Raw genomic sequence first — 12,147 nt, 5'->3', positions numbered from 1 at the left:
GCACTACCAAACAAAGCCATTGCAGATATATGTCAACCAAGGAAGGTTAGTGCCTTCTTCAATATAAAGTACTCTCACATATAGAATTAAAAGCCTATCCTCTTCTTTTTCTATAATATTTATATTTATCTAAACTTTTCCTTAAACAAATATATTGGTTACTAACAACCTGTAATCTAGTCTAGAGTCAGGACACATCAATATCCACGAAATAAGAATCATCCTTCTGAGCTTGTCATTAGTGAGCTCATAAGTTGAACTTATCTTTATGTGCCTCTTCTTAATTGATAATATTCATATGACTCGAGTAAGTTTTAACTTCTCTGTACTCTTTCTTATCTCCTATGTATCACATGCTATCTTAAATATTAAAGATCAGCTTTCGAGGTGGAAAGCAGAAGAGACCCACCTCAACAGCAAGAAGGAATAAAAGAAGGCATTTACTTAAGTAGGTTAAGAGCTGTTTCTCTTCTTCATTCCTTTAATACTCTTCTTCCTCCTCCAATCCTCTTACTATCTTTAAAACTGTTGCAGCCTTTTCTTCCTGTCTCAATTAATTCAATGAAAGGTGAAACCCAACTGGATTTTAGTTGTCATTTTATTTTCCTCTTAAGATAAGGACAGAACTAAAAGGAGTATAACAACTGTCACATAAAATACTTACGGAGTCCATACTTATCGAGTCCATATTACAAAGGGGTTGCTTGAATATAAATTGCCTTCATTGCGTTTCCTGTTTCTCTGGCGTCATCACCTTAACATGTTCTTCAATGGAGGCCATCTTGATGACTGCTAGCAAATTCAAGTGTGTGATGAGATTGTCCATAATACTAAAGGGTCGTTTGTTTTGACTTTGATTCATTTTTAAGTAAAGATAAAGAAAGTTATTTAGCTTTGGGCTTTAAAACAGTTTGCTTTCTTTAAGAAACAATTCTGAAAGGGGTAGTACTACAGTGGGTCTAACGAACTTGGAGAGATATGTGTTAGGATTTGTTACAGTTTGTACTAATCGGTAATGTCTGAAAAACTGGAGTTGGACTCATTGGATTTTCTCATGTGGGTCTCTTTCTATCAATTGCCCTACGTGTGTGACAGTGGAATGTCATTGTACGTCGCTATTATTGTCACCATTCATTTATTTATAGGTTTCAAGTATTGATGTGTCACAGATTCTGAAAGCATCATCATCAGCCACTGGCTTGAACTAATTGTTAACTTTGGTTGGCAAGTCGGTGTGAAAAAGGACGGGACACTCTGTGGATTGGCTCTTTAGTGCATGTTGGACTAGTTGTGAAGTTTATGGTGTTATATCTCTAAATCAATTGATAACAAGTGGTGAGTTTAGGATCAAAGATTCATTTTGTTGTTGGTAACTTAATCACTAGAAGAAACAGAATGAATTAGCTAAAAACTTTTGATAGATTGGTTGAATAATATCATTTATCTTGTGTTTGTGAAATGCTATGAAAAAGGGCATGTGTCCTTTAGCACCAAAATCTTGATTTGTCTGTCCCCTCTTCATCACTCACAAAATGTGTATAAATTTTATGATCATTTCATGCTTCACAATCTATATTACTATATACCATGTTCAAGACCGGTCCATAAGACAAAACCATTCAAGCAACTATGTCATATATTCTCTATATTTTAAGGGAGCATACTTTATTTTATTGTTTCACATTAATTTTTTTGTTAATATTTATATGTAAATATAATTTATAGTTATGTTGATAAGTAATATTTATAAGAACTGTTAGGATTGATTATAACTTTTTTTGCTAATAAATATAATGAGTAAGTGTATTATTAAATGAGAATTAATTTTAGATATGAAATTTTATATGAACAAATGATATTAATAAAATTATGATTGACTATTGTGACTTGTTTATAATTTTCAAGGCTCTCCCGACATACGTTATGTCGACGTTTTTGCTCTCATTGGAGATTTGTGAGAACCTCGCTAGTGCCATTGCACAATTTTGGTGGAGTTCGAATCCGCCAAAAAGAGGCATACACTGGGCGAAATGGGAAAATGTTTGTCTACCAAAAAAAGAGGGAGGGATTGGGTTCAGATTGATTCATGAGTTCAATTTAGCGTTACTGGCCAAACAATTATGGAGATTGGTCCAGTACCCTGATTCACTTGTTGCCAGAGTCTTGAAGGGCAGATATTATAGGATGACCTCGCCATTGCGAGCAGTCTCTACAAGTAGTCCATCATATGTGTGGACAAGCATCTCCGCCGCACGGAAACTATTACTCCTGGGGATCAGACAGAAGATTCATTCTGGCTATGAAGTTAGGGTGTGGGAGGATCCATGGATCCCAACGAGACCTGCTAGACCAGCTATACCTGTAGCGCCTATGATGAACCCGAACATGAGAGTTAGTGATCTCATTAATCAGGAATCAAAGGAATGGGACGAAGGGGTATTAGAGGACTATGTCCATCCTGGTGATATACCACTCATTCGCAGTATGACCATAAGCTCTACTCATCGCCACGATACTTTCTGCTGGGAGTACACGAGAAATGATCAATACACAGTTAAGTGTGGATACTGGGTTGCTCAGAATTTGTTGAAGCCATATGAGGAAAAGGAGATACTGGAACCAAGTATCACTAAACTTCAAGCCTTTGCTTGGAAGTTGAAAGCGCCTAGAAAGATGTGTCATCTTATATGGCAACTGATAACGGGTCAGGTGGCAGTAACAAGAAATCTAGTAAGGAGGAATATGAGGTGTGATAATTACTGCGCAAGGTGTAGGGAAGCAGAGGAATCTGTAACTCATGCTATATTTGAATGCCCTCCTGCTCTGCAAGCATGGTCCTTATCGGCAACTCCTACAGATCCAGGCACATTCCCAGTGTCAAGCGTCTATACAAACATGGACTATATATTCTGGAGGAAGAAGAATATCATAGAACTAGATCAAGACAGGGATCCTTATCCCTGGATAATATGGTATATTTGGAAGGCTCGCAATGATAAACTCTTCAGGGGAATAGACAGAGATCCTTTGGAACTAGTCCGATATGCAGAAAGCGAATGTCAAGCCTGGTTCAGTGCAAACGAGATGATACCATCGGTAGTGCAAGTCAACAATGGTGAGGAAAACCAAGTCTTAAGCTTGGATAATATTTGCCTCCTGGATGGATCGTGGACAGCTTTTGATCGCTTTAGTGGATGTGGATGGGCTTGGATGGATAGTGGGGAGAACATACAACTTATGGGTACACGGAACATCACTCGATGTGAATCAGCATTACATTCTGAGGTAGAAGCACTGCGCTGGGCGATGGAGAATATGCTTCAACATTCGCCATGTCAGAGCTTTGGAACAGACTGTAAGGAGCTGATTGCAATGGTAAAGGAACCCCAGAAGTGGCCAAGATTTGTGATAGAATTGGAGAAGATAGAGACGCTGCAGATTTGCTTTCCAGATTTCAAAATCACCCATGTTCCGCGAGTGCGCAATCAGTTTTCGGACTTTTTAGCTAAGACTGCTAGGACCTTTCGTAGAGAGAGTTACTTTTCATTGGTTGTTCTATTCCGGTCTGATTACCCAGACCACCTCAAGCTTGAGTAATAGAATGGCCGTTCGACGTAAAAAAAAAAAAAAAAAAAAACATTGACTGATCTTATTATTATAAAGAACACATTAACTCGCCACCCAGATAAATAGGTCTATGAGGACGTGACACGTGGCTTATATTTTTGAGTTAAACGTTTTTAAGTGGGCTTACGATATGAGCTTGGAAAAGTGATTTCACTCTAATGGTTTGTTTATGTATCTCGGTCCAGGTTATACGAGTCTCCGCCGTCGCAATGTAACATCACAACGAAACCCTAGGCTATGATTCTGTGCGTCTTCCCCAACGAGCGAAACTGGAGACGTTTTGTGGTTAGCTCAAACGAAGAGTCATCTTCAACGCAGGCATCAACTATTGTCGATATAATCTTCAATGATTTCCCATTTACTGCCTTCATCACAATCTTAAGCTATAAAAAGGTCTGTTCTGCACCGCTAAGATCATCATTTCCTTTCTCTCATTCATTAGCTTTCTAAGAGATCTATCTTCCAAAATGGCTAATTCTTCTGTCCTCTTTTCCGATTTGAAGATCGACCATTGTACTTCCACCGTCGAGGTCCGCCTCCTTAGGTTCTGAGAAGCCAGAGATGTGAAGCGCGGCGAGTTACTGGGGTTGGTTGACATGTTCTTCCTCGACTCTCAGGTAACTCCGCTGCCAGAATCTTAAAATATTGGGTAGATGATTATTCTTTTGTTTGTTTTTTCTGTCTTGCGTTCTTCATGTGTTGATTATACACCTTATCAATACCATTAAAAGATGATCATTCTCAAATTATATCCTTAATAAAAATTGCAGTTTTCTCAAAAATACCCTTATTTTTACAAAGAATTAATAAAATTCATTAATGGCATTTAAGTCTTTTGGTTTTGGGCCTACAGATACACCTAAATGGATCTCTAAATAATAGGCCTATATATATATTTAAAATATATATTAATTTTAAATTTAATATAAGTATAAATATATTATGAACAATAAATGAATTAAGAAACATGAAAATATTATTTTCTTAAATATACGTATCAATATTCAAAATAGATCATTTGAATATTATACATATTTTCAATACAAACCAAAATCGTATATCCTACACCATATATCATATACATATTTGAATATCATTTTTCAGTGTATAATGTCATTTTATACATAATATTAATATGGCAATTACGAGTGTTCAAGAATATTTTTAAAACTATCTTAAAATAAATTTTTAAATCTAAAATACAAACACAAACTTATAATAGGTTATTAATAACGAAAATAAACTAATATTGTCATATCAATAAGTTATTTTATATTATCATTTTTTATTTAGATAACATGATAAAATTTTATCAAATTCTAAGGAATCACTAATTTATGTAATATTAATAAATATATGAGTAATTTAATCAATTTTTTAAAAAAGTACTATAAGATATTTTGTTATCGGATCAATAGTATCAGATCGCGGGTTAATAGTGAGTTTTTAGGTTTTTACCGGGTTATATCGGATTTTTAATTAACAAATTTTTCATTAAATCCGAACAGGATTATATACAATGTATCGGGTCTATAGGTTCAAACATGAATCTAGGTCAGATATGAAAACAAATTTTAAAACTCAAACATTATTATAGAACAGCTACCATATTTCGAACAAATACCATATTTTGAAGAGAAAAAAAACAAATGATAAAAACCTAAAAACTCAATTGTTATGGTTCGAAATGAAAAATAATGGTAATTTATAAATCAGTTTTCGATTAATAAATGAAAAACAAACAAATCCGCGCTTTCTAAGCGCGGATCAAAATCTAGTGTTTCGTTTACTGGAGATCCATTTATTCGTTTTTCATTACTAAATTTTCTTCCCAGGCGCTTTTGTTTTTTTTTTTTAATTATTGGAGGACAAGTATTGATTTGCTCGGTAACTACGCCACCTCTGATGACCTCTCCCTCAGATGTTTATCTCAGAACTAGGACCGGAAGCACGGGTAAGCAAATGAGCAAAACAATACAAACATATTTTAAATTTTAATGAAAATTTTAGTTTATTTTATTATAATTTTCAATATTTTTTACTACAAATTTTACTATTTCTTTTGTTTTTGTAATTATGCATTTGTTACTATATTTAAACAATTCACTAAAATATAAATATTCTACTTTGTTAACAATATTTGCTTTTCTTGAATTTAATGGATTTTAAATACATTTCTTCTGAAATTATATAATTTAAAAAATCGAAAACAAAAAGCCAGTTTTTATCTTTTGTTAAGAAAAATAGTCAAGTAGCATAAAAATTTGATATTAGTTGTTATTGTTTAATATTTACAAATATATGTTAGGTTATATATTTATGTATTATTATATTTGAAAAATATATTTATGTATTATTATATTTGAGAAATATATTCATGTTGTCTTTTTTGTGTTTCTTCAAACTCACATTAACAAAAAATTTAAAATAATGAATTCTGCAATTTGTTTATTTTTTTATTACCAAAGTTTAGGCTAAACCAAAAAGATAACAAACAACCATAACTATATGATGTATTGTTAGCTATAAAGATTATTTATTGAGCATTTGATGTATTGTTACTATATATGGTTCAAAATTCAAATGTTAAAAATGTGAATTTTATTATAAATTTTAAAAATTTACAATGATGTATCATGTTTTCTTTTCTTGTTTGTTGAGATGGCAGCAAAAAAAATGTCTGAACTTATAATAGTATTTATTTTATTATGATTAATGATGTAATTACGTTACGATGACTTATCCAAGAAATCATTTTGTACTTATTTTATTATGATTAATGATGTAATTAAGTTACAATGACTTATCCAAGAAATCATTTCATATTATATTATGATGATTGAGGGTCGGTCCGTGCTACGCGCGGAATTTGGTTTACATGTGATCTATATAATTATATAACTGTATCTTTCCATTGTGTGTAGTTTATGTTCGTTTTTGAAAGAGCGGTGTATTTTGACGTTTATGGTCTCAAATAATTTTAGAGTTTGTTGGAATTATGTTTGAAGTGTATGTGAGTTTTCTTATTGTATATTCTTTATAGTTAGTAATCCATAATTTGTTGGTTAATGGGTTGCTCTAATTTGAGATCTTAAGTGTGTGGACATGTATATTCAGCACTGGGATCAACACCCATTAACATGTGAAAATTATTACATGCAGACTAAACACATATAAACTTATTTGAAGTATCGTAGTTTGGAATTGCATTACGGTTTGGTATGTCATTTTTATGATAAAATGAGAAAGAACACATGATTTTATGAATAATAAACTTATAATAATAACTATTCTTTTAAATGTTTAATTTATTTTAACTAAAAGTAGTATTTATTTTCATAAAATTTTCAGAATTATTCTAACTAATTATTTTATTATTCTTTTGGAAATTATATAATGTAGATTTATTATAATATTTTAAATTATAATTATTTAGTTTCTCTTAATATTTATTTTAATTTAATAAAAATACTTTAAAAAACTTTTAAAATACTATGGTGGATTGACTTCAGTGGTGTTTGTCAAAATGAAGTTAACCACAGTATTAAAATAATTGATTAGAATTTTTGAAATAAATGTTACTAACTAATTTATTTAATATAATTCGTACAGTAATTTGTAATTAACTTGTGAACCAAAGTGTTCTCTTTAACCGTGTGTCATGTGTGTACGCATGCCTAAAAACCTAATTATTTATAGCTTTTCTTCACCCGCGTCTGAGGAAACTGTCTCAATAGCGGTAGGAGCCATGGAAAAATAACCTGCTTTCAATTCGGCGAGCAGAATTGATAGGTATGTTTTTCTACGGATTATAATAATTAAGAAGGAAAAACTGATAAATTTGTGAGAATCGAATTCTCTTATTTATAGGTTTAGTTTTCTTAGGCATGTGTATTGAATGAGATAAAGTGGGTAGGTGGTGTTAAAAATAACCTAAATAACATTAATTGAATGCAGCCTACGGTTACGCCCCCTCGTCTTCATAGCAATTTCATGGATCATCGATCGACATCACAGTGGCGAGGTCCCCGAGAGAGATGAAGATGGAAAGGATTCGACTTTTCCAAAATACTACTTGATTTTTTATCAGATGTATTCTTTGGCCCAAATATTTGTGTCTACGATCAACTATGTAGCCCATTTAATCGAAGACAAAACTTAACCCATATGTATACATATTAATGAAACGGTGAGTTTTTGAAAACTGGATAGGTGTCACGTTGAGAACACTTGATTTTCTGACCTGGAATCATAGTTGGCATCACCAGGAGAGAGTAAACATTACTTTATAATAATATATATAGATAGATGTCGTCGAATGCTCCATTTCTAGGATGCTCACATCATCAAATAGGGTGGTGAGGTGTTTTATAACTGAATAATCTATTGATTGTTTATTCTGTTTTTGTTGTGTTAGTTCCAGGTTGGAAAGCTTCAGAATTGCGCCTCAAGTCATGGGATGAACCTTGGAAGCTGTGGTATGTTGTTCTCAAATTGAAAAACCTGGTGATGACTCAGGGCAATATGCTTCAGCCGAACTGATGTTTCCAAACCCTGAACGCATTTGAAAGGTAATATACAAACATGGCCCGAGCGCTTGCTTCTAATTAAGTTGTTGAAAATGGATGAATGTTTTTAAGAAAAATAATTTTTTTTCTTAAAGAAAATGCTTTTGTATTTCTGGAGACCTAACAAAAGCATATATCCTCTGTACTTTATTACCATGGGAGATATGGGATTATAATTGGTGAATCCTAAGTTGGTTGAATCTCTCATAATAGGTGAAGAGTTCTGTATGCTGACAGAGAGAGCGATTGAGGAACCAAATCTCAGAAGATCAGCCGAGATGAAGAATATGTTCTATGACCCATTGTGCTTCGTTTTTCAACCGAGCAGTAAACTTGAGTTAATTCATATTTGGGATTAAGAAGTAAAAACTAGCATTAAAGAGACTGAAGAAGACAATATTTTTCTTTTAGGACTGGTCTAATAATTAGAATTTGTGTCTGGCAATATAACTGTTTGTTCGGTAGTATACGCAGGTTTCTATAAAACCATGGTTGGTGTTTATGCTGAGTATTCATATCCTTCTATCTTCCTTATGATGAGGAAGGTAAGGTATGGTATTAACTTATTTATATCTAAGAATCTGATGTTGTGGGTGATGCATATTAAGCTTTTTCTTTTCTAGATTATCAATTTTATGATACTTTTCCAAAAAAATTGACTTTGAGATTACTTCTCCTATGGTTTAATCATGCACGCAAGAGACAGCAACAAATCAAAACACACATGTGGAGGTCGAACATGATGAGACAAGAGTTTTCTATATTTGAATTTCTTGGGATAATAAATAGAGAAGGACAAACGTTTGTTTTATTCATCCAACAATTACATTGCTAGATATTATTAACAAGCGACAAACTTTTCTAATAATAATAGAAATGTGGGGGAGGCCATGTTAAGAAATGCATTAAACGATTCAAACTTCTAATGCTCACCGAGTAAAACACAACATGAGCAAGGAAAATGGTGCATGAGACACTGTCTTCTGCAAGAATTGAAGGCCATGCATGCGGATTCAGAGGTGAAAGCAGAGTGACCAAGCACGGAAAAGACGATGGACAAGTCGTTGAGAATCATAATATGGAGATGAAGTAAAGAGCAATGAAATGGTTTCTTTTGGATAGATCCAGGGTAAAAACACATTCACAATATAAAATTATAAATCACACACCAAGTGAAAGCACATCAAACAACCTGTCAAATATTGTTTTTTTTCAAATTAATACAAATCTCCAAACACCCAGTTTTACCTCACAATAGCCAATTACATATAATCACAGTAACACAATCACAACCCAAAAATAAACACTAGCAAGAGTTTGTTTGTACATAACAATATCATTTTTATTAGAAGGGTTAAAAATATTAGAAGTCTATGATCAGATACATTGCTAGGGTTTAGGTGTCCGTTTGCGGTTGAAGTCTGAAAAAAGCTGGTAACGTTTTTATTTTTATTTTTAAAGCTGGTAGCTTTGGCTGTAAAGCTCCGTTTGAATGATTGGATCCTGCTATGCTTCTCTGTTTTGATTAAAGAAGGTGATATTACGAGAGTTCAAGCGTGGATCACAACAAGGAGACCAGCAAGTCTTAGGCGGAGCTAGAAACAGGTCGTTCGAGTAGAGAGTGGAGACAATTGCTCAAGGGACACCTATGTGACTACTTCTAACAACCACTCACTGGATGAATCAGGCGCACAAAGTTGTAGAGATAGTCTAAAGTAACGACATGATATTCAAAATTCATGCAGATGTCGTCTGTTTTGAGTTACTCCTCATCTACCATTTCCTTAAATTATTTTTTTGTCCACCTTAAGTTATTTAAAAACGAACAAAAGAACAAATAGAATAATTCAATTAAGCTTTAGTCAGTTGTTAATCTAACAATTTTTTTCATCAAAAATAAATAATTTTGATAAAAAAATTAAAATAAACAATCATGATAAAAAAGATTAGATCATAATTATTCTCTATTTTAGATAAATGCATATATACTTTGGAAAAAGAACCGTTAACCAAGAAAAGGCTACTATATTTATATAGACATAACTAATTTCTCTTTTTTAAACTGGTGTTTTAATAAAAAATATATATTTTGAAAGGATTGTAGTTTTAAAGAGGAGGGTCAATTAAATTACCAAGAGAATAATTAAAAATATAAAAAATAAGTGAAATGAAACATTTCTACAATCCAACCAATCAAACACACATCTAAAATTTAATCAATTTTGTTTTTTATTTTTCTCATCACCTTATATATAATTTCCAATAACAAAAATATAAAAAATTTAAATATTAAAAAATTTGAAACTCATAAGACAGAAAAAAAAAACTGAAAATAGTTTTATAATATTCTAGCTACTTATATTTTTATAATAGATTATGATATTTATATATCAAAATAAACATGCAAAATATATATTAAAAACTAAAATTTAAATTAAAAACCTGGGTTTAAACGATCCTAGTATTACTATACAATTAACTTCATAAAATTATGGGCAGACCTGTATATATAAGTGCGTGTATCAGTGTATGTCTCCTTTGAGAACTTTTTATTTTATAATCTGAATTAGACGCGTCCATGCACTTCTGGTTCTGGTTACATATAGGATAAGCATCTCACACCATTTGGTCCATCCCACTAGAATTCTCTGTCCAGTTTGTTACTAGGGTATTTGCAGTAGATAACTATAAAAGAAAAGATAGTTAGGTATATGGTTTTTAGAAGTTTGAAATTATCGTGTCAGTGTCTTAAGTAAGATTCTTAAACATTTCTTCATCGTCAGCCACACCATTCGTGCATGTCTAACGATTCACTTTTGTTATGTGTTTCTAAATTTTTTTGTTTTACTTTAGTTGGCTCCCCCCCCATTTACTCATAACTTGGTTCTTGTTTCACTACAACAAAACATAAATTTTACGAAGGCAGTTTTCCTCGTGAATTCGTCGTAAAAGAGGCTTTACGAGGAATTAGCGAGGAAACACGTTTTGTCGTTACTCGTTCGTCGTAACACATATTTCCTCGTCAATTCGTCATAAATTAGCGAGGAAAATATTTCGTCGTAAAGACGAAGTAATCATTTCGTCGTAAAGACCACGTAAATATTCCACGTAAGGAGATCGCTAGATTTCCTCGTAGACTACACGTAAATATCTCAAAAGATATTCCTCGTAAAGTACACATAACAACCACGAGAGTATTTCCTCGTAAAGTACTCGTTTATCTTTCCTCGTAATATCCTCGAAAATGTTTCCTCGTAAAATACTCGTTTACTTTTTCTCGTCATTTCCTCGTAAAGTTTCCATGCAAATAGGTCGTAAATTAGCTACGAATTTACTTCGTTATTTTATTTTAAAGAATTTAAAAATATAATTAAAAAAATAATTAAAATTATTGAATTTATTAATAAAATTAAAATTTAAAAAAAAAATCAATACCAAAATATTTTATATATAAATAAGTTTTGAATTTATAATTCAACAGCCGAAAAAAAAAACTAAGAGTCGTTCATCGCCCGGTAGAATTCATCACTCCTCCTCTCAACATCCGCCTCGGGATATGTGTCGGATGATGACTCGCCTGGAATGAGATTTTGTCGTCGCAAGTTCCTCAACAAGGACTCCCATTCCGGATTTGTGGCCGCTACAACGTCCAAGAAGCCCTTGAGTCCACCCATACGAGCTGTGAACGCATATCGCGTCGATTCCATCACATTACGCATCCGAGCGGACTCTCTACGCAGCTGCTCAGACTCTCTACGCAGCGCAGTGACTTCATCTTCCCATGTCTGAGCATAAGACGATGTCGCTCTCGGAACATCGTTGACGGAACCAATCCCCAATGTACGTCCATTTTTCTTAGGGACCAGCTTAAAAAAAAAAAAAAAATATTGTTAGTAAAATATAAAGTTAAATTAAATGAATAATAAAAAAAATTAAAATTTTGAAAAATTTA

This window comes from Brassica napus, chromosome C7 (genome assembly GCF_020379485.1).
Source record: "Brassica napus cultivar Da-Ae chromosome C7, Da-Ae, whole genome shotgun sequence".
In the NCBI taxonomy this organism is placed as follows: domain Eukaryota; kingdom Viridiplantae; phylum Streptophyta; class Magnoliopsida; order Brassicales; family Brassicaceae; genus Brassica; species Brassica napus.
This window is presented reverse-complemented; position numbering follows the sequence as displayed.